Raw genomic sequence first — 19,866 nt, 5'->3', positions numbered from 1 at the left:
AGAAAAAAGAAAAAAAAAAGAAAAAAGAAAAAGAAAAAAGAAAAAAGAAAGAAAAAAAAGAAAATAAGCACAACAGGCACAACAACAAACTCATGAGTCTGAATTTAAGACCTCTGTGTCAGCTGTGTCAGCTATGGACTGTGGACAAATCAGCACTGGTTACAAAAGTACCTGTGTCATTTTGCTGTTTAATCATGTGTTTCAGGTGAAAGGAAAGAAGAAATGCTTTCGTCTCAGGACCAAGAGACTCAGAATAAATTTCCTAAAGGTCTATTTTCGGAACAGCTATTTTTATAGGATAATATTTTTATGTATGTGTCCCTGTGCCGGAAAGATTGTGTTCATATACACAGGTCACTAATGGGCTTTCCTATGTGAACTGCAGAGAACCCTGTATACACAATCCCAAATTCCCAAAGCCACTATATTATTTGCTTAAGACCCAGTTTTGCCAGCAGCTTTCCACAGTGTGTCCATTTTTCTTTGTGTGACAGTTGCCCACAAGTGCTCAAACTGCTCGAGACTCCCATTTCCCCAGCCCCTCTCCCACCCCACTGCCCCCCAGAAATGTGTATCTACGAGGAGGAGGTTTTGTCAGAGTTCTCCAAGAAGGACTTATTTACATGGGGAAATTGCCTGGAATATCTATTGCAATCCAACTTGCCGTGCAAATGTCCTGATTTCTGTTTTAATAGCTTTTTTCCAAATTACCTTAATTTTTAAAGGGCTGTAGGGAAAACGCAGTCGTTATTAATCAATATGAGCAGGGGTAGTAAGTAGCAGTAGTTACAACACTCATGATTTTGCAGTAGGCACCTGCTGTGCTTGGAGCCATGCAGACACAACACAGCAAGGCAAGTCCTACCAACAGACCTTCACAGTCTAAATATCGGCAACGAGAGTTGAATGACCAAAAATGATGGCGTGGAGGAGGGACACGGAACGGAGATGGTCCCTGTCTGCATGGTTGTCTTGTGCCCTAACTTTGTTGAGGTTTCTTACGACAGGACAACGTGCTGGAGAATCACTAGAAGAATGCCAGTGGGAGCAAAAGTATCTCTACTCCTTCCAGTGTTCATGAGAGCTGCTTGTTCACGATGTTCCTCAAGACAGAAGGACATAGGAAACAGAAGTCAAAAGATGGGATAAAGACTAAGAAACCAGGATAGTGAGAAAGGGTGTCTACATAAAGGATATAGGATAAATATGCTCTGGACTAACAGCATGCATACAGGGGGTTATTCAGGAAGAACTTTAGGAACTTTAAAACCACCCCAAACATTTGATCTGAGACAATTTTGTGCGTAGACAAGCCCCTAGACCTTGGTATGCCAAAATATTTCGGCACATGCTTAAATCCTCTGAATCTTTATGTGACACGTTGTGGTCTAAGTGCTTTGCTGAAGCAGGGACGTCCGTTGCTGGAATGTTGCAGGTCTTTATCTCCTGCTCCTCATGCACATGTTGGGGCATGGGTCTGGTGGCAAAGCACAGATGCTTTTTGGGCACCTGGGAAGTGGGGAGCAGCCTCAGTGTGCACATGGAGATTTATTTTGTGGGACCTGAGTGCTGAATCGGGGGCCTAAATCTAAAAGTTTAGCAATCGTTATCTTTCTTACTGCTTCTGCGGGTCAAAGCTATGACCATTTTCATCAGCAGAAGACAACCTGATTCTCCATTTTCCATGGAGTTTTCATAAAAGAGAACTGGCCACAGCAGTGTGACAATAAATAAACCAGAGCTGGAACTTTCCAAAAGTATTTAAGCCCCACGGGAAGCAAGTGGTTCTTGAGCAAACAACCCTCTTGGGCATTGCAGCCTGCAAAGACACAGTCTTTACATAGAATATGGATGTATCCACCCATTTTTAGAAGTGGAGGCAGTGGGATGATATTTTCTGGATTGCATGTCCTAATTGACCTAATTATTAGACTTAAAGTAATGTTAGGAAAAAATAATCTTCTTGTGAATCTTTAGAGGTATCTTTGGGGCAGTATAATGAAATTTTTTAGCATGTCAGAAAGGTACTGGGCTGGAAAATAAGGCTTTGTTGTCACCTGTTGTGGTAGGTGTGGTAACCTCTGAAACTTGACACACATCCCCCTCCAAATCTGCTAGCAAGTCCTTGCGGGATTTACCAGGAGCACGTATGGGGATGAGACATCAGTCTTCAAAGCAACCTAAGGCAGCACAGGCGAGGCTCCCTTCACCCAGACTGCAGCCACATCTGTCCCTGACCTCAAATGTAACTCAGAAGCAAGAGGGAGGGAGTCCTGCAACCCTTCGCAAAAGTCCTGATGTTGTTGTAGACCTCACCAAGACTCATGCTACATAAACCACAACACTGCTGTTGAGGGAAGGAGACCATTCAGGTGCTGAGGAGCTCGACTGGATGTCAACCAACCACATAGATGCAAAAAAAATAGACATATTCTGTTACTAATGCCCCGGGCCCACCCATAGTGCCTTCGGTAGCATCATTTATCATTCATTTTTATGCATGTGTCTCCTCACCCTCTATTCTTCTTCCATTGCCCCCACTAGAGGAGAAGACCCTCCGTGGACAACTCAGGATAACATTAAACACATGCAGAACCAGGACCTGAGTACAAACCCTCCTGGAGCAGGGGGCTGTGCTCCTTTATTTAAAAGAAATCTGAAAAGTGCTGTGCCAAGTCGTGGCACTCTGCAAATATTTATTAATATGACATAGCTATGTACACTGTGGGGTGTGGTATTACGGTTTTATCAGTGAGTTTCAAGATGCTGCGTGCCATGGATGAGCTATGAAACCCATCACACCCCCAGAAGGGTTTGGGTAGCACTTCACCCAACATTAGTGTGTGTTCTGCGTGGGACAGTCAAAGGAGCCATTTATAAATGTGCTGGAGGGTGATTTTATTTTATTTTTTTTAATTTATTTAGCCAGGACCAGTGGCTGGAAGGTGCCAGGGCATGCAACAGAACGCCCTGCGACAGGATGCCATTCCTCCATTTTAAACAAGTACTCTGGCCATCTTCAGACACAGACTCCAGCTATAAATATAAATAACTTCGGGCTAGTGGCCATTTGCTGGCCCAATGCACAACTGGCGTGGAAAACTAAGCTCCTTTACCCAAAACAAGGTGACCACATCCACACTGCATTGGGAAACCTCTCTCAAATCCTCCAAACCTTGCCCAGACTTTGGTGAGGTTTTTTTTGATGAGCAATGCCAATTAATAATAAATTATAGGTCAGTGGCCAGGTTTGTGCCCTTGACCATGTGTAGTTTAAGCAGATACAAGTTTTTCACTGGGTCTCTAAGTTTCAAGTTCAAGCAATCATAGGGACCTTTTTTTTTCAAGGCTCCTGCATCTACTAAAACATAAGCCAGATTATTATCATATGAGTTTTGAATATTCACCCACATGCTTTTTCTTCTGCCAGGGAGAACAAACAAGGACCATTTGATGCTAAAGCCTTTCACAAAATGCTGAAGAGCAGGAGCATATATAAAAGTCAGGTCTCAATAACTGAATTTCCTCCAAATTAAATCAAAGGAGAATCATAGAATCAGAGTTTGGGTTGGAAGGGACCTCAAAGATCATCTAGTTCCAACCCCGCTTTTCTCCTCCTCACTCCTCTTAAATAACAGAGATTTTTTGTGCACTAACATCCTACTTACCTGCCTGTAAAGGGGCAGGATTCAGGCCTATGGCCACAGCTCATTTTCCCTAAATTTCAGTGGTGTTTGTCTCCTTCACCTTGTCTTTAACATCATCACTCATCACCTATGCTGTAGGAACATCCAATCTGTGCCTAGTCCACGCCACAGCAGAGGCCAACTCTTGTCCCACTGCACCAGCCCAGCTCCCATCACCAGCCAGAGGAAAAATCAAATCAGAGCCTCTCGACTCCTGTGCCATTTGGCCGGAGACCACGCGAGCCCGACCTTCCAGCCCAGGGACTGAGCAGAACAGAACATGCTTCTCCTCCAGACCAAAGGTCCCACCCCTACCCCAACACTGCCCTTTAAAGGCCTCTGTCCTAATAAAAACCAGCTGTCAGCTCCTCTCTCCAAAGCTGAATGATCCCTTCAGGGTGGGGTAGCATTTTCTCTTCCCTATGAAGAAGTCCAGTAACCCCTCCTTTGCCGCAACGCTGGAGCCGGAGCCCTGCTCGCAGGGGGGGCTTAGCAATGAGCGCATAATTAATAACAGTGATTTGCAAGAGTGGCGAGATGGAGATCAACTGGAAAGGATAAAATGCCTGAATAGCCTTTTTGGAATAGGAGGAATAATGTAAAATGTTCAGGGGAACGTTCCGCCGTTACGGTCCCAGCTTTGCGAACGCTGGCTGAGAGTAAAAACACCTCATCTGTGAGCAAGGCATTTGTTAGACATCCCTAGTTCTGCCCATTTCTAATCTAGTCCCTAATCCTAACATGCATTCTGACTCTCCAATGGGAAGCAGGGAGCAGGAGAGAGCTGTGCCAGGTTTTGCTTTGACTCAACGGGTCTTGGGACCATCTCATGCAAGGCAGCATTCAGGCCAAGTTATCCAAAGGGCTTTTGGAGTGGTTCTCAGACTAGATTGACACACAGAAAAGAAGGTGGACTTTTTGCAGGGCTCATGGCAGCCATCCCTGCTGCTGCACCTCCTGGGCATGTATTCCAATACTGGTTGTGAGAACGTCCTTCAAAAATAGGATTTCTGTTGCCTAAGTGGGAGCTGAGCACCTCTGCAAACCAGCTGTGACCAAAGGGGCTGGACATTTCTGAAGATCCAGACACGACTTGCTCTGCTGAGCACATTTTCAGGCAAGGCAAAACAAAGCAGAGCTGAGATGGGACGCGGGTCACCTTGGTTAGTTGCAATCCATGGCCCTGAGTGGAGAACATACAACCCCCGTAGTGGGGAAGGATCCCAAAGCAACCCAGAGTGCCCCATCTTAACTGGGTATTTCTATTTGCAACTGTGAGAAAAAGCTGCTTTTGATGGAGACTGGAGACAACGAGGAGATTAACGGCATAATCACATTATGACCAAACTTGGCAAGAGCTGGCAAGGTACCAGACAAGGTACCATGCTTCGACACTCAGTCTGGAACCGTTCAGACAAGGAACATCTCTCCCAGATACACTCTGCTCTATGTAATCATAAATCATAAGTAACACCAGGCTTTTTAGTTTTTATCTAAAAACTTCCTTGCATTTCACAGGAGCCATTTTATACATCAGCCTCACTCACCCCTTGCCCGGCTTGGAGATGTAAATGTGAAGCTCCTCTGGACAGCTCAAATGGGGTTTAACTTTCAAGCATCCACACCACGTTTAGTCCCCGCTAATACATGGCTCTTCTCTCAACTCTGAGTGCGAGCTTATCCTAAAAACCTGCCCGGCTGGGTCGCAGCTAGGGGCACCTGGAGTTGCTCATCTGCTTGCTCTGCTGAGAGACCAGCTTCCAAAAACGTGGTCTCTCATTTTCTTAGGCTTCCTTTGAGACACCCTTAAGACATTCTTAAGACATCCAGCTTGAGTTATCTTGCTTTCCAGTTGGTTTTATTAAAGAATGGTCTTCAAGAGGATGCTACAAAACCCCTTCATCCTTTCCCAGGATCACCCAGGCTTGGTTGCTTTGTTCTTATATAAAACCTCCAGGAAAACATTGACGAATAATCTTTTTTGTTGACAGCAGTGATTTTTTTCCCTGAGTGATTTCTCTTCAATTCCACCTCGATGGTTCAGTTAGTCTTTCTGTTTACCCACAAATTCCTGATTGAGGGCTCTGGTTCCTCTTCCATGGTAGAGTATGTCCATCATAGATACTTTGTGAAATAGGTGCTGAGTAAGGTATAGCACTTTTGAGGTTGTAGTATGGATTCAGGCCCTGACTTAGCACTGAGCTACTTGAATTTTATTCCAGAGCCATTCCAGGGGTTAATTATAGGATGGCATAAAAACACAGGCGGGCATTTGTTCCTTTTGCCTCCTCGTAGCATTGCTGCACTACAGCTTGGACATTGTCCTGCTCTTGGAAAACATGGGCTGTTACGTACCGCTTATTCCCTTAATTGCGTGGAATCTATAGAACAAATATTCACAAAACTATTTTAATTGAGGAACTCTGCAGGGTAAATATTCACAAAAATCGTTCTCTCCTCAGCAAAACGCAAGGTGGATTCAAAAGCCATTTGTCACTTTCCTCAAAAAGTCGAGGGCTTGGCAGGGTGATTAGCAGGAGTTCATTAAGGTGAGGTAATGAGGAGGAGAAATGGGGTCTTGTGTGGAGTAGCCAATAAAGTCTGGACAGGATGCTAAATCCTCATTTCTGATCCCATCTCCACCCCTGGTCACCAACAAGCTCTGTGAGATGGGTCTAAAAAGAATTCTGGATGCCTCTAGAAGATGTGCCTGGCAGAGGGTGGCCATGGTGGCATGACCTCGCTGGGACTATAGTGCTGCTCCATCAGCTTGCAGAGGCTTGAGAGCCTGAGTGCTACAGAGCACATCCCACCGCACCTGCCTAACATGCCATTTTCCCTGGAAGTGAGGGAATCCTAATTCAGCAACCTGAATTTAGGATATCCTAATCCTAAATTTTAGTTATCCTAAATTCAGTAAGAAATAGTTCAACCAAACTGCAAGCAATCCTCAGATCTGTCCTGTAGACTAGGCTATAGGACACCAGCCTGGTAGAACCTCCTTCAACAACTGATGAGGTTCACCAAGCTGCTGCTAGTTCAGCTGAGTCAGTGTTGGCATGTCATCTCTGAAATGTTTGGGACAACACAGAGAGAAATGGGCAAGTTAATTTAGGGCTTCTCCAATTCCCCACCTGTTTGTGTGCAGTTTCACTGCTCTTGTCTCCTCTCCTGTCCATCTCCTGGGGACAGGGGACTGTCATGGGTAAAAAATCATTCTTACTACGTACAAGTTACTCGGCACAAAGCAAGCCAGGGCTCCCACACTCTGCTGCTGCAATATTTAAGATACAAAGCCATCAGGCCTCCTTGAATTATCCCAATCCGTTATATTGGCAGCTTCCTGATCCTACAGAGCCACGGATATCACATCTGCGTGTGCATAGAATCATAGAATCATAGAATCGTTAGGGCTGGAAGGGACCTTCAAAGGCCATCTAGTCCAACCCCCCTGCAAGGAACTAGGGATATCTCCAACTAGATCAGGTTGCTCAGGGCCTCATCCAACCAGGCCTTGAACGTCTCCAGGGATGGAGCATCCACCACCTCTCTGGGCAACCTGTTCCAGTGTTCTACAACTCTCATGGTAAAAAATTTTTTCCTAATATCCAACCTGAATCTACCTCCCTCTATTTTAAAACCATTACCCCTTGTCCTATCACAACTGGCCCTCCTGAACAGAAGGGAGGAGCTCCTGCATGTGTTTCAACAGTCATGGTCGGGAAGGACCAAGCTGCCTATTATCCCAACAAGTTTGGATGCCATCCCAAACGATGCACTTGTGCTCACCCAGAGGTTGGGGGCTTGATGCTGTAACCATCTTGGGTAGATTCTCTGTCCCTCTCCATGCTGGAGGTCTGACCAAACAATTTATTCTTGCCTTTCAGCCTCTAAATCCGCTCCCCATTTGACTTGGTGGAAAAAGTCTATTAATAGCAACAGGACACGATCAGATGTGAAAAGCCACAGCCTGGATAAACTGTAATAATTCCTGTTCACTGAGGAGCTGATCCTCCTTCTCGCTGCTCCTTTTATCCCTCTCACAGCTGTGACAGCAGTAAGATTTTGTGCTATGAGAATAACCCAGAACTTGCTACTTCCATCTGAAAACACAACAGCTTCAATTACTGACTCGTTCTAATGCTCTGTGGGACAACTCTCACATTTTTCCACTTTATTTCTTTTACCATTTTGTGCTGGCCCTTTCTTCTGATCTTCTTCTCTCCAGCACAAAAAGAGTACGCAACTGTTCTTCTCTTGTTGGGGTGTTGGTTTGTTTTCTTGCTTTTTGTGGTGGTTTGGGGCTCTTTTGAAGTGGAGAAGGCGAAATATAGGGGCAAGGGGAAGGAGCATACCAGAATGCATTAAGGCAGACACTGGAATGGCAAGCCAGGAGTTATCCAAGCACATGTGGCAGAAAGCATGTCTGAATAAACGATAATAATAAAATAACAATAATAACAATAAAAGCAGCAGAAAGCTTTCTCCATCCAAGCAGGCCAAAAAAATAAAGGTTTGGCAAGGAGTAATCTGAGAAAATGTCTGAAGAGCTGCAAGTAGGTTCTCTATCATCAAGAAGAGCCAAAAATGTGTTTGGCCACAAACAGCGCGTGATGCATCGCGAAACGTTTCACGAAGAGATATTTAGAGGGTGGGATGGTTGGCATGGAGAGGAGAGGCAGGGGGGAGGCATCGCTGCTGGAGGAATATCTTTAGCCTTCAAACAACAGCCACTAAAGTATCCCGAACCCTCTGCCTCCCCAGAGGTGCCAAGAGTTGGAAGTTTTGTGCAAAATGGCTTTCGCAGGATAATGTAATCTCATTTAAATTTGGTTTTTAGCTGCCCCTTTCGTAGCTGAAGGAAAAGCCCAAAGATAGAGCCTGATGCAGGGGTGTCAGTAGGCTTTGGATGAATGGATTTTGGATTGGGCCCATGGTGTAAGAGACAGTGCTCCGATCTAAGCCATAAATAAAGTGGTTTCCATTAACATTTATGTTTGATTTAATTTATTTAACCAAGAAAGTCAGCAAAAGCCCATAGGTCTCCGTATTAAGAATGAGCTGGCCAAGACAGCAGCAGATAAAGCTTGCACCAGCGTAAATCAAAGCTTCCATAAGTCATACTCAAGAAACCATGGGTGAGGAAGGCAATAAAATGTGACCACTGTTTCTTTATCGTATCATTCTCAGCTTTCACCTTCTGCTGGAGCCAAACATCATTTCTGCTCCGTCGTTTTAGGAGGTCCTGGAGACGATGGACCAAACTTGCTGCAAACCCAGGATCTAGAGCAGGAGTTCAGAAGCTGGGATTTGCAAGCAGCTCACAAATTCTTCGCATCCCTTTATGGCCAGATAATAATAAAGATGAGATCCAGAAGCTTTATTAAATAATAAAGATGAGATCCAGAAGCTTTATTACATTTTTTCTACTTAAATATTGGAAAAGGCTGTGCCTCCACCTCGTTTAGACCCAGATCGTGAAAAATCGCTGCAAACCAGCATTGTTTTGCCAGATATAATTTGAGTTTACCCACATATAGAGAGTTGTCCATCCTGGAAACGGATACATTCCATTTTCCCTGCCTGGAGGGTGCAAGGAGCTGGCAGGAGCCCCACAGAAGGGCCGGCTCAGCATCTCAACTCCCTCAACACAGGGCTGCGGAGACACGGCGGATGCCATTTTGCACTGGGGAGGAGATTTAATCTTTAAAGTTCATCTTGGCAAGCAGCCCTTTTCCCATCCAGTCGTGGCACCCACCTCCTCAGACCTTTTGTGGGTACCAAGTGCTCTTTAGACACCTTTTTTTTTCCTTTTATAATACCCTGCAGGACTGTACCAGTTTATGACCGCATTACAGTGATGCTGTTCCTGCTACTACAATCATGGCTCTGTCATGATTTCCATTATAAACCTCAGACTGGACATTTTTTTTTGTATTTTTTTTTCTTTTTCTGGGGTCTATAATTCGATCGTAAAAGCTCATGCTGGGCTGAAATTCAGCTGCCAGGTCTTGGTTGGATATCAAATCCGATTTAACCCTGAGGATGCTGAACTGCTTTCAGGTGCTGAGCATGCTGAGGTGTTGGACACAAGTCCTTAGGGGCAGCAAGGAGGGGTGGTCCACTTTGGTTTGGGGTATTTTGGAATGCAGGCGGAAGGAAAATCCAGCTGGGCAATGCCAAGTCTCTTCTGCCATAGTCTCCTCTGCATCTCTTGAACTACAGATTGTAGCTGATACGTGTTATTCCTTTGATTGACATCTTTATTCCCCATTCTCATGTGTGTCTCACATTTGATCTATTCCTGAGCTCTTCACACTGAATTTTTTAATGTATTTAGTGCATATTTTTATACAAAAAAAAACCACACAGTCTTACCAGACGTAGGTCACTCAAAAGCACCTTGTCCCCCTTGTTCTACATCTTGATGAATCAGACCTTTGATCAATCTTCATTTTCCAAGCCCTTTTCCAGAATGGCTGAATTTTCCCAAAACGATCACTGAAGTTCAGGTAGGTTTCAGGTTTGAGAGCAACTGCAGCCCAACAGAAACTGCTGGTTCCTGGGGACAAATTCATCCATTTAGTGGGTCAGGTATACCATCAGCTCAGAGCGCTCTTCAGTCATTTCCTCAAGGAGAAACCAAAGTGAGGACTCAATAGAGCACAGCATAGACACAGCTGCATCATGGACAAGGATTTACTGGGGCAAAAATATAGGCACCAGCAGGACACGTTGCATTAGGGAAGGCAGAATGAGAACCGTGGTGTAACAGCTGCCCATGGATTCTCCATCTCTGCAAACGTGGGGGCAAAAAGCACAATGAAGGGGAGTGACACTATCTTGCAGCTATAGTGGGATGGAGCAAGAACACTTGCAGTTCAGTCTACCTTCTTTAGATACCTTCTCTAGGCTGGAAATCAGCCCTTTCTGTTGCGGTGCCTCCCTCTTTCTCTTTTTCTCTCTACATAATTCTTTATACTTGAGCACCCAGCTTTTAAATACAGCGAAACCAGCATGAGGTGGATTCTGATGGCAGTGGGTAAGCTTTGCTCCCATGGATGCTGCAGCTCCGGGATGGTCTGTAGGTCACCCATAGCACTTATTTCATAGATTTCATTTCATAGATTTCTAGGTTGGAAAAGACCTTAGAGATCATCCAGTCCAACCGTCCCTAATCCCCATTAAACCATATCGCTAAGTAGTTCATCCACCCTTTTCTTAAACACATCCAGGGATGGGGACTCAACCACCTCCCTGGGTAGCCTATTCCAGTGGCTGACAACCCTTTCAGAGAAGAAATACTTCCTAACATCCAACCTGAATCTCCCCTGACTAAGCTTATGCCCATTTCCTCTTGTTCTATCACCCATCACTAATGTAAAGAGCCCTTCCCCTACCTCAACTTATGTAGCTCTATCCATAGAGAGTAGATGTGTTCTACCCATAGGTGGTGTAGACATGTTCAAGCTCTGGAGAGCAGAGCAGATGACTCAGCGGCATGGGATGCTACAAGGCACTTCTAGGAAAACTTCCCAGATCCATCCCCGATTCAGTCTGGAGAAAAGGCTGATCCTCTCTAGACCTGCTTATCTCTCCCCGTTGCCTAGGGATGGAGGAGAAGGAGAAAAACGCTCTTAATTAAAGCGATGCAGCATCAAACTTGGAGACTGTGTCCTCATCTGGGAAGTGTGTGCAATAGCGTTTTCCTAGCCTGCGGGGCCACAGTGCGACGCCGTTAAAGATTTTTGCATTGATCAGATACTTCAGCCTTGAGGACTCTCCTGGGATCCCAAAATTGATGGGATGAGGTATCATGGCTGTACGAACCCCTAATCTATCAAAGCAATAATTTGTGGAAGAAAGATAGTTTACAATGCACTTACACAGCAGATGGTAAGTGACTTATGATGTATTCTACCTATCATCCGCAGGAAAACAGTATTAATAAAATATGCTGACATGACAGATTAATAGCTCAGAACTGCGGTCCAGAAGAGGTTAGGACCAGCCTATTCTTCCTCTGGGGTTTTTAACAATAAGGAATTAAGTAAATGTTACAAACTGAAGATTATGTGCACGCAATATTAAAGCGAAGGCTTTGGTCTGGATGGAGGCTGTAAAACCAGCATCGTGGGACTCGACGTGTGTTCCATGTGTGTGACACCGTTGTAACTCCACATGGTTTGCAAATAAGCTGTGGCTCGTTCTTGCTTCTCCTGCTGCCAACCCGTCCCAGGATCTGAGAAGCCAGATGTGCTCCTCTGGCTCCAGCACCACCTCTGGCCTGATCCTTCACATCCTTCCCACCTCCCAGCCTGCAAAAAACAAAACAAAAAAAACCCAAAACAAAACAAAACAGGTCTGAAAAGGGCCAGTGGTTTGGGTTTTTTACTTTTTGGAAGTGAAACACAAAGCCTTGCTAGAGTTTATCACTGCTGAGAAATTTGGTGGGTTTGATCCTGGCTTGGAAGTGGAGACGCTGGGGCTGCATTCCCTGCTCCAGCAGTGACCGGGAGGTGTTACAAAGCCCATGATTTCACCCCATGTCCCTGTTCCTCTCCTTGATCTTCTCATCCTGATGACAACTCTTTGGGACAGAGCCTGGGGAACGTGCAAGGAGGGGGTTTATTCATGTTGGATAATTTTAAGCACTTACAGTAATTGCCTGAGATCCTTTGGATTCTCCATAGTCGGTGGAGGGAGAGAGGCTTCTCCAAAGGGCAATTGGGAGCCCTGGAGCTGAGGTCAAAGGTGGAATTTTGGTTGGGATCTTGCTGTGTTTCAGGCGATGACTGGTACCATCAAACCATAACCACAAAACCTTACCCACAAAAGTTTTGATTTGTCTCACCCTTCTTCAGCCTTCCTGAAGGTGGGTGTCTAATCCAGCTGGATCTGCTTCCTCCAAAGGCAATGGATGGTGCCGTCCCTACCAAACACTGCTTGCGGGGGATTTGAATAAGCCTTTCCCATTGTGGACCAGCATAATCACCAGCTCTGTAGGATGCTTTTGGAAACGTGGATCTCTGGTTTGGAAGAAACAGAACAGAAAAGTCCAGAGTGACATTTGTATCTATATTCTCTGGATTTAAGGCTCCATCTCACATATCAGTGGGACCAAGCTGGGCAGAGGTGCAGTTCTCACCACAGCTGCATCAGCAAAAACACTTTGTCTTACTACTATTGGCTCTTTTCTTCTAATACCAACCTTTTTTGTCAAAGTAACTGTGTCCATGTTGGAGTGACTGACCTAATGTCAATAGAGAAGGAAGGAAGGAAGGAAGGAAGGAAGGAAGGAAGGAAGGAAGGAAGGAAGGAAGGAAGGAAGGAAGGAAGGAAGGAAGGAAGGAAGGAAGGAAGGAAGGAAGGAAGGAAGGAGGAAGGAGGAGGGAGGAAGGAAGGAAGGAAGGAAGGAAGGAAGGAAGGAAGGAAGGAAGGAAGGAAGGAAGGAAGGAAGGAAGGAAGGAAGGAAGGAAGGAAGGAAGGAAGGAAGGAAGGAAGGAAGGAAGGAAGGAAGGAAGGAAGGAAGGAAGGAAGGAAGGAAGGAAGGAAGGAAGGAAGGAAGGAAGGACCTTGACAGGCTGGAGAGATGGGCCTGTGAGAACCTCATGAAGTTCAACAAGGCCAAGTGCAAGGTCCTGCACGTGGGTCGGGGCAATCCCAAGCACAAGTCCAGGCTGGGTGGGTGGAGAATGGATGGAGAGCAGCCCTGAGGAGAAGGACTTGGGAGTGCTGGTGGATGAGAAGCTCACCATGAGCCAGCACCGTGCGCTGACAGCCCAGAAAGCCAACCGTGTCCTGTGCTGCATCAAAAGGAGCGTGGCCAGCAGGTAGAAGGAAGTGATTCTGCCTCTCTTCTCAGCTCTTGTGAGACCCCACCTGGAATACTGTGTTCAGCTCTGGAGTCCCCAGCACAAGAAGGACATGGAGCTACTGGAACGAGTCCAGAGGAGGCCACGAAGGTGATCCGAGGGCTGGAGCACCTCTGCTATGAAGACAGGCTGAGAGAGTTGGGGCTGTTCAGCCTGGAGAAGAGAAGGCTCCGGGGTGATCTTATTGTAGCCTTCCAGTACTTAAAGAGGGCTACAGGAAAGCTGGAGAGGGACTTTTTACAAGGGCGTGTAGTGACAGGACAAGGGGCAATGGATTTAAACTGAAAGAGGGCAGATTTAGGTTAGATATAAGAAAGAAATTTTTCACTCTGAGAGTAGTGAGGCACTGGAACAGGTTGCCCAGAGAAGCTGTGGCTGCTCCATCCCTGACAGTGTTCAAGGCCAGGGTGGATGAGGCTTTGAGCAACCTGGTGTAGTGGAGGGTGTCCCTGCCCATGGCAGGGGGGTTGGAACTAGATGATCTTTAAGGTCCCTTCCAACCCTAACCATGCTATGATTCTATGATTCTAAGGAAGGAAGGAAGGAAGGAAGGAAGGAGAAGGAGAATGAAAGATGGAAAGAGAGAGAAGGGGAGAAAGCAAGAAGGAAAGCAAGAAGAAAGCCACCTTTGTTCTTTGCTACATTAAATTTAAAACATCACACCAGTAGTGATATATTGGCTTCGTTACACAAAGACTGTAAAGTCCAGCTAGCTCATAATTCTACCAATAAAGATCATGATTTGCCAATAAAAATTAGGGCAGCCACTGATCCATAGTCTAGATTTCCTGCTTGGGATGGAATTGTAAAATATGATGATCAAATTTGGTGCAAAACAGAGCAAATGTGCAAACTAAGCCAAGCAAATGATTCCCCTCTCCCTGCCACTGCCATACGAACCCAGACAGGACCAGGTCCTTCAGCAGAACACCCCAAACCACCTACAGCAGCTGCAAGGAGGAACCTCATTTTTTAAGCTGTATGGAAAGTCTTTGCTCACCATTTTATGTGTAACTTTTTAGCAGCTTACAAAAAGAAGCACAGAGAGGCTTGATTGAAAACTGATGACACAGCCTAGCCCCGCTTTTAGCATTTTGGCATGCAGCACAAAAGCATTTCTGAAATCCCTCCAGCATCTAGGACTGTACCTGGAATGTTTTTAGGACTAATATTAAAAATGTATGGTAGGCTGGAGGCAGGTCTCCTCAGAGGAGTGAACATCAAATGAATTACCTTCAGCTATCCGTGAGCGATAGAAAGACAAGAGTCTTGTGTGATGTATTTTGCCTCTGGGGAAAAAAAAAAAAAAAGTCTTGAGAAAGTACCTTAAACCTAATTTCAAACTTTTGTTTGGTGTTTTCTCCAAGAACCTTAAAAATGCTTGCAATCTCATGAGCATGGCTACGGGTCTTGTTCAGTCAGTTCCCAATCCCACCGCCAAGCCCCGGTCTTCCAGGAACACCTGCCAAACAAAATGTTTGAAAAAAAAAATACATGTGGTCTTTACTTAGAAGTCTTGAGGGTATCCAGATCGTAAATTTGTTGTGGAGCGTGTGGCAATGCTTATTTACTCCCAATTGATTTTTTTCTTTGTGAGAGTTTTCCAGCAAAGTTCCAAAGTCAGAAAGCACTGATGAGAGTAAATCCATAATGTACCTTAAAGTGATAGCTGAAGGAATCCATCCAAATCCATCCTCGGAGAAAAAGACACAGGAGGTGTTCATCTGTATTGACAAGATGCCCAGCGGAATTGTAATCGTGTTATTAGAGGGGTGAAAAGTAAAAGTAAAACTCTGTGCAGATGAAGATCATCTGGACTTGTGGTTTGAGATGGAGGTGAGACTCTGCTGAGCATCTGGGGAAGAGCAGGGCAAGGTATACCAGCCTCGAGCAACGGCTCGTGGTCTCGCTATGGCTGCAAGGGTGAAGCTGCCACTGGAAGCTTTGGGATGAAGATTTTCTTTCAAGTTTCTGGTTTTATTTGAACTTTAAAGTTGAAGCAAAAGCCAAATAACATGGGCTTGGAGGGGGAAAACTTTTCATAGTCTTCCTCAGCACTGTATCTCTCCAAGGGGAGGGCCTCCTTCTGCATTGGTGTTTCAGTTCATGACAAACCCAAACCAAAGACCCGCTCCAGGGGAGCACCTACCATACTCCGACCAAGACTGGGTCCACGGGACCAGGCTATAGCTAGCCCAAAAAAATCCCTCTCTTTGAACTGTGGATTGCAAGTCTTCAGCACTTTTTCACTCTGCATAGTCTGGTGATGTGGACATGGCCAGACATCTTCACCCAAGCAGCTTGGTTAATGTGGAGGTATGGATGAAAATCATGTGAAGAGACGTGATCACAGCAGTGGGATTCGTAGGTCATGTCTATACTGCCAAATAACAGAGGACCAGTGAGTGTCCATGGCCCTGAGGCCACGGGGCATGGAACCGGTGGGTGTTCACAGCGCCCAGAGCCGTCCCTGTCTGGAGCACATCCCCCCACACTGGCACACAGTGTCAGCTTTCCCCAGCTGGTGTGTTGCCTCGCTGACCCCAAGACATAACAACTGTTTGGTGTGTTTTGGCCAAGTTAAACTGTCTGAAATAATATGCGGGCTGTGCTGCAGACCACCGGCACGGTGTTTTCTAGCACGAAACCAACGCTTGAGGGTGTGAAGCCTGCTGGGATAGTGCTATAGGTCTATGCATGGGACAGAAGGGGCCAAACCAGGTTCAGACTCACACTGCTTGTCCATGAGGACTCCTGAGCTCATCCCAGGCTAGACATGAGGCAGGAGATGAGTGGTGTGGACCATCTGGATGGACTAAAACTCATTCTTCTGGTGGCCTCCTGGTCATCAGTGCAGACAAATCCACTTCGCTGGGTGGTCCTGGGCTCTTCCCACCTAACATGAGCAGAGGAAGAGATGTTGCCCCTTTTGTACCGTATGTGTACAGTCTCTCCTCTTTGCTCCCTCTCTTTAAGAAACTCAGATCCAGCACGAAAAATGCAGGTCTGGGGGAAGAGTTTGAGGGAAAACTGACGTCACACCTCCGCTCATTGAATTCTTCATCTCTTAGAACATGCACCACAATAAAAGCAATATTAAAACAAAGAAGAGACTAAATTAGCATCCTTAATGAGTGCACCACACATTTCTACGTGTGGGGCAGGAGACACCTGACCAAACGCATGTCCCCTCCATCTGAGGTAGTCACGTCCAGCTTCCCCTATAGTCAACACAGGGAGAGAAACACTTTGAGACGTGTCTTCTCCTAAATGCAGCAATGGGAGAAGACAGACGAACTGCTCTCCAAGAAACTCACCATCAAACACCAAGGCAACTCAGGGCAACCAGAGACATCTGGTCACTGATGCAGGTGAGATGAATCCATGCCCAGAAAGGACCAAGAGCCTTTTCGTTTATCACATTGGCCCAACTACTAGCACTTAAAAAGAATTCCTAAACATCCAGGACACTCCACCATGGGGAGAGAGGTGGGATGGATGATCCAGCGGAGGGTTTGCAGAAGGACGACGCGCACGAGTTGAGATACGGTGATGGAGATTCAGCAACAGTGGAAACATGCAGGATTAAACCAGCACCTCTACATGGATGGGAACCCATCGGGTTGGACAGCAACAGCTTCCCAGCATCAAGGGGCAGCCAACGAGCCCCGAGAAGAAAAGATGTGGCAACTGCACTGTTCAGTCAGCAAGAACAACACACTGGGATGTGTGTTTGCAGGATCCGGCCTCAGCGGTGGGGTGAAACACAACGCGAGGCACGTAATTAACTTCAGATGTACCTGTCGAGCTGTCACGGACGCCGACCCGGCGAGGAGCAGCGTGTTATTTGTTTCTCATAACGTAACAATTATCTTGTAAGAGGGGCTCTCTCCCGCGCTCCCTCTCTGCCTCTTGTTTTCCTTCCACATTCGTTCACACATTATTTAACTTTTGACTTGGACACAGCAGGTAAAAGCATTTAACAGCTTGGCTGCTTGTTCAGACGGAGCTGGGAAGGGGAGGAGGGGGGAGCAGACAGCAATTTTTCGCCTTAATTTTCAAGTTTTCAGCGCTGCGTTTTTCTAAAGGGGAGGGGAGAAGAAAAGAGAAGGAAAGGGGTGGGGGGGGGGGAAATGGCATTCCACAAAGACAGAGTCACATTTTCCAGCATTATAACATGCTCTCCGCTGTCCCCAGCCTTCGCTGGGAGACGCATTCCCGCTCCACGATGGAGAAAAAGGTCAGTGGTAAAAATTTCGCAGGAACTCCATCATTGCCCTCGCGGGACGTGTTGATCAGGAGGAGAGAGGCGGGCGTCTCGCTCTGTCGACAGAAATCCACATCACGAAACGTATTGCTGGGGAGAGGTAGGGAAAAGGGACCCACGGACAGATATAACCCATGACTTCATTTCACCGGGGCTGCCGCCGGGTGATTATTTCCCCCGGCTCGCTGGATACCCGCGGAGTCATACAAAGGGGATGGACAGACGGGACGTTTTGCTGAAGAAATGATGAAGGCAGGAGTGATAAAGGGGCGAACGTGATTTAAAGGGCTGGAAAAAACCTCTGCCCCAGGGGAAAATTAATTTTTTATTTTATGTAAAGGGAGGTATAACTCCACTTTGCTGCCAGGTATGTATCTACCTGAGCTTGCACAGAGCAAATCTCGCAGCCAGGGAGATTTAACAGCCTTCACCCGGTGGTAGTTACTATCTCCCGAGAGACAACAGGGGACTGTTCTATAAAAAACATGATTATGAAAATCAGTGTGAAGATGGACCATGTTTCTCTTTTGTCACACATGCACACACACGTGCCACGGGTGCACTTGCATCAAAAGCCATCCCCGCACGCAGGAGCGCAGCGGATCCCAGCGCTCCCAGACAGCCCCGTTTGTCGCTTTTTTCCTCCAAACACAAAACAAAGGCTCGACTGTGCTTCAGAAAACGACTAAGTGCTGGGAGCTGCACTGGGACCCCCCGTGCCCAGAAGACTTGAAGTGTATTGAGTTTTAAAATACCGCCTCTGAGCTAGAGGTTTTATTTTTTTGGCGATTAAGTTGCCGTTAGGTTTGCTTTTTTTTTTGTCTTTTTTTTTTTTTTTTGTAAAGAGTCACCAGCCTCAATCCCAAGTCGCTTTTAGCTCCTTTTTCATGTGGGTTAAATCCTCCTAATCTTCCCCAAACCATCTCACGCAGCACACATCAAAACAAGCCATCCCTGTGGGTCAGGGCTATATGCAGCCCCCCAGTAACGAGGCCACATATGAGGCATCAATATTTACATGGCACCGTTTACCCAGGCAGTATGTACAAAATTAATTTATCTGAAGTGAGAAAGTCTCACTCTGCTCCTTGTAACGTTTCTTCTCGTTTCTGCACACTTAGGAGTGTGCATGGCACAGGAATGCGTGGTCAGCCCCCAGAATCCATAAAGGCTGGGGGACAAAGGGATGGAGAGCAGCCCTGAGGAGAAGGACTTGGAAGTGCTGGTGGATGAGAAGCTCAACATGAGCCGGCAATGTGCACTGGCAGCCCAGAAAGCCAACTGTGTCCTGGGCTGCATCCAGAGCAGCGTGGGCAGCAGGGCGAGGGAGGGGATTCTGCCCCTCTGCTCTGCTCTCCTGAGACCCCCCTGCAGTGCTGCCTTCAGCTCTGGGGTCCCCAACATCAGAAGGACATGGAGCTGCTGGAGCGGGTCCAGAGGAGGCCACGGAGATGATGCGAGGGCTGGAGCACCTCTGCTATGAAGACAGGCTGAGAGAGTTGGGGCTGTTCAGCCTGGAGAAGAGAAGGCTCCGGGGAGACCTTCCAGCACCTTCCAGTGCCCTAAAGGGGCTACAGGAAAGCTGGAGAGGGGCTTTGGACAAGCGTGTGTATGATAGGACAAAGAGTAATGGTTTCAAAATAAAAGAGGGGAGATTTATATTGGAGATAAGGAAGAAGCTCTTCCCTCTGAGGGTGGTGAGGCACTCGCACAGGTTGCCCAGAGAAGTTGTAGATGCCCCATCCCTGGCAGTGTTCAAGGCCATGTTGGATAGGCTTTGAGCAACCTGGTGTAGTGGAAGGTGTCCCTGCCCATGGCAGGGAGCTTAGAACTAGATGATCTTTAACGTCCCTTCCAATCCAAACCATTCCATGATTGTATGACCTGTGGTGATAGGACAAGGGGCAGCAGCTTTAAAACTAAAGGAGGGCAGATTCAGACTAGCTACAAACGATGAAATTTTTGCAATGAGGGTGGTGAAACACTGGCACAGGTTGCCCAGAGAGATGGTAGATGCCCCACCTCTGGAAACATTCAA

Source organism: Tauraco erythrolophus, chromosome 1, assembly GCF_009769465.1.
Source record: "Tauraco erythrolophus isolate bTauEry1 chromosome 1, bTauEry1.pri, whole genome shotgun sequence".
Classification (NCBI taxonomy): domain Eukaryota; kingdom Metazoa; phylum Chordata; class Aves; order Musophagiformes; family Musophagidae; genus Tauraco; species Tauraco erythrolophus.
Note: the sequence above shows the minus strand (reverse complement) of the source record.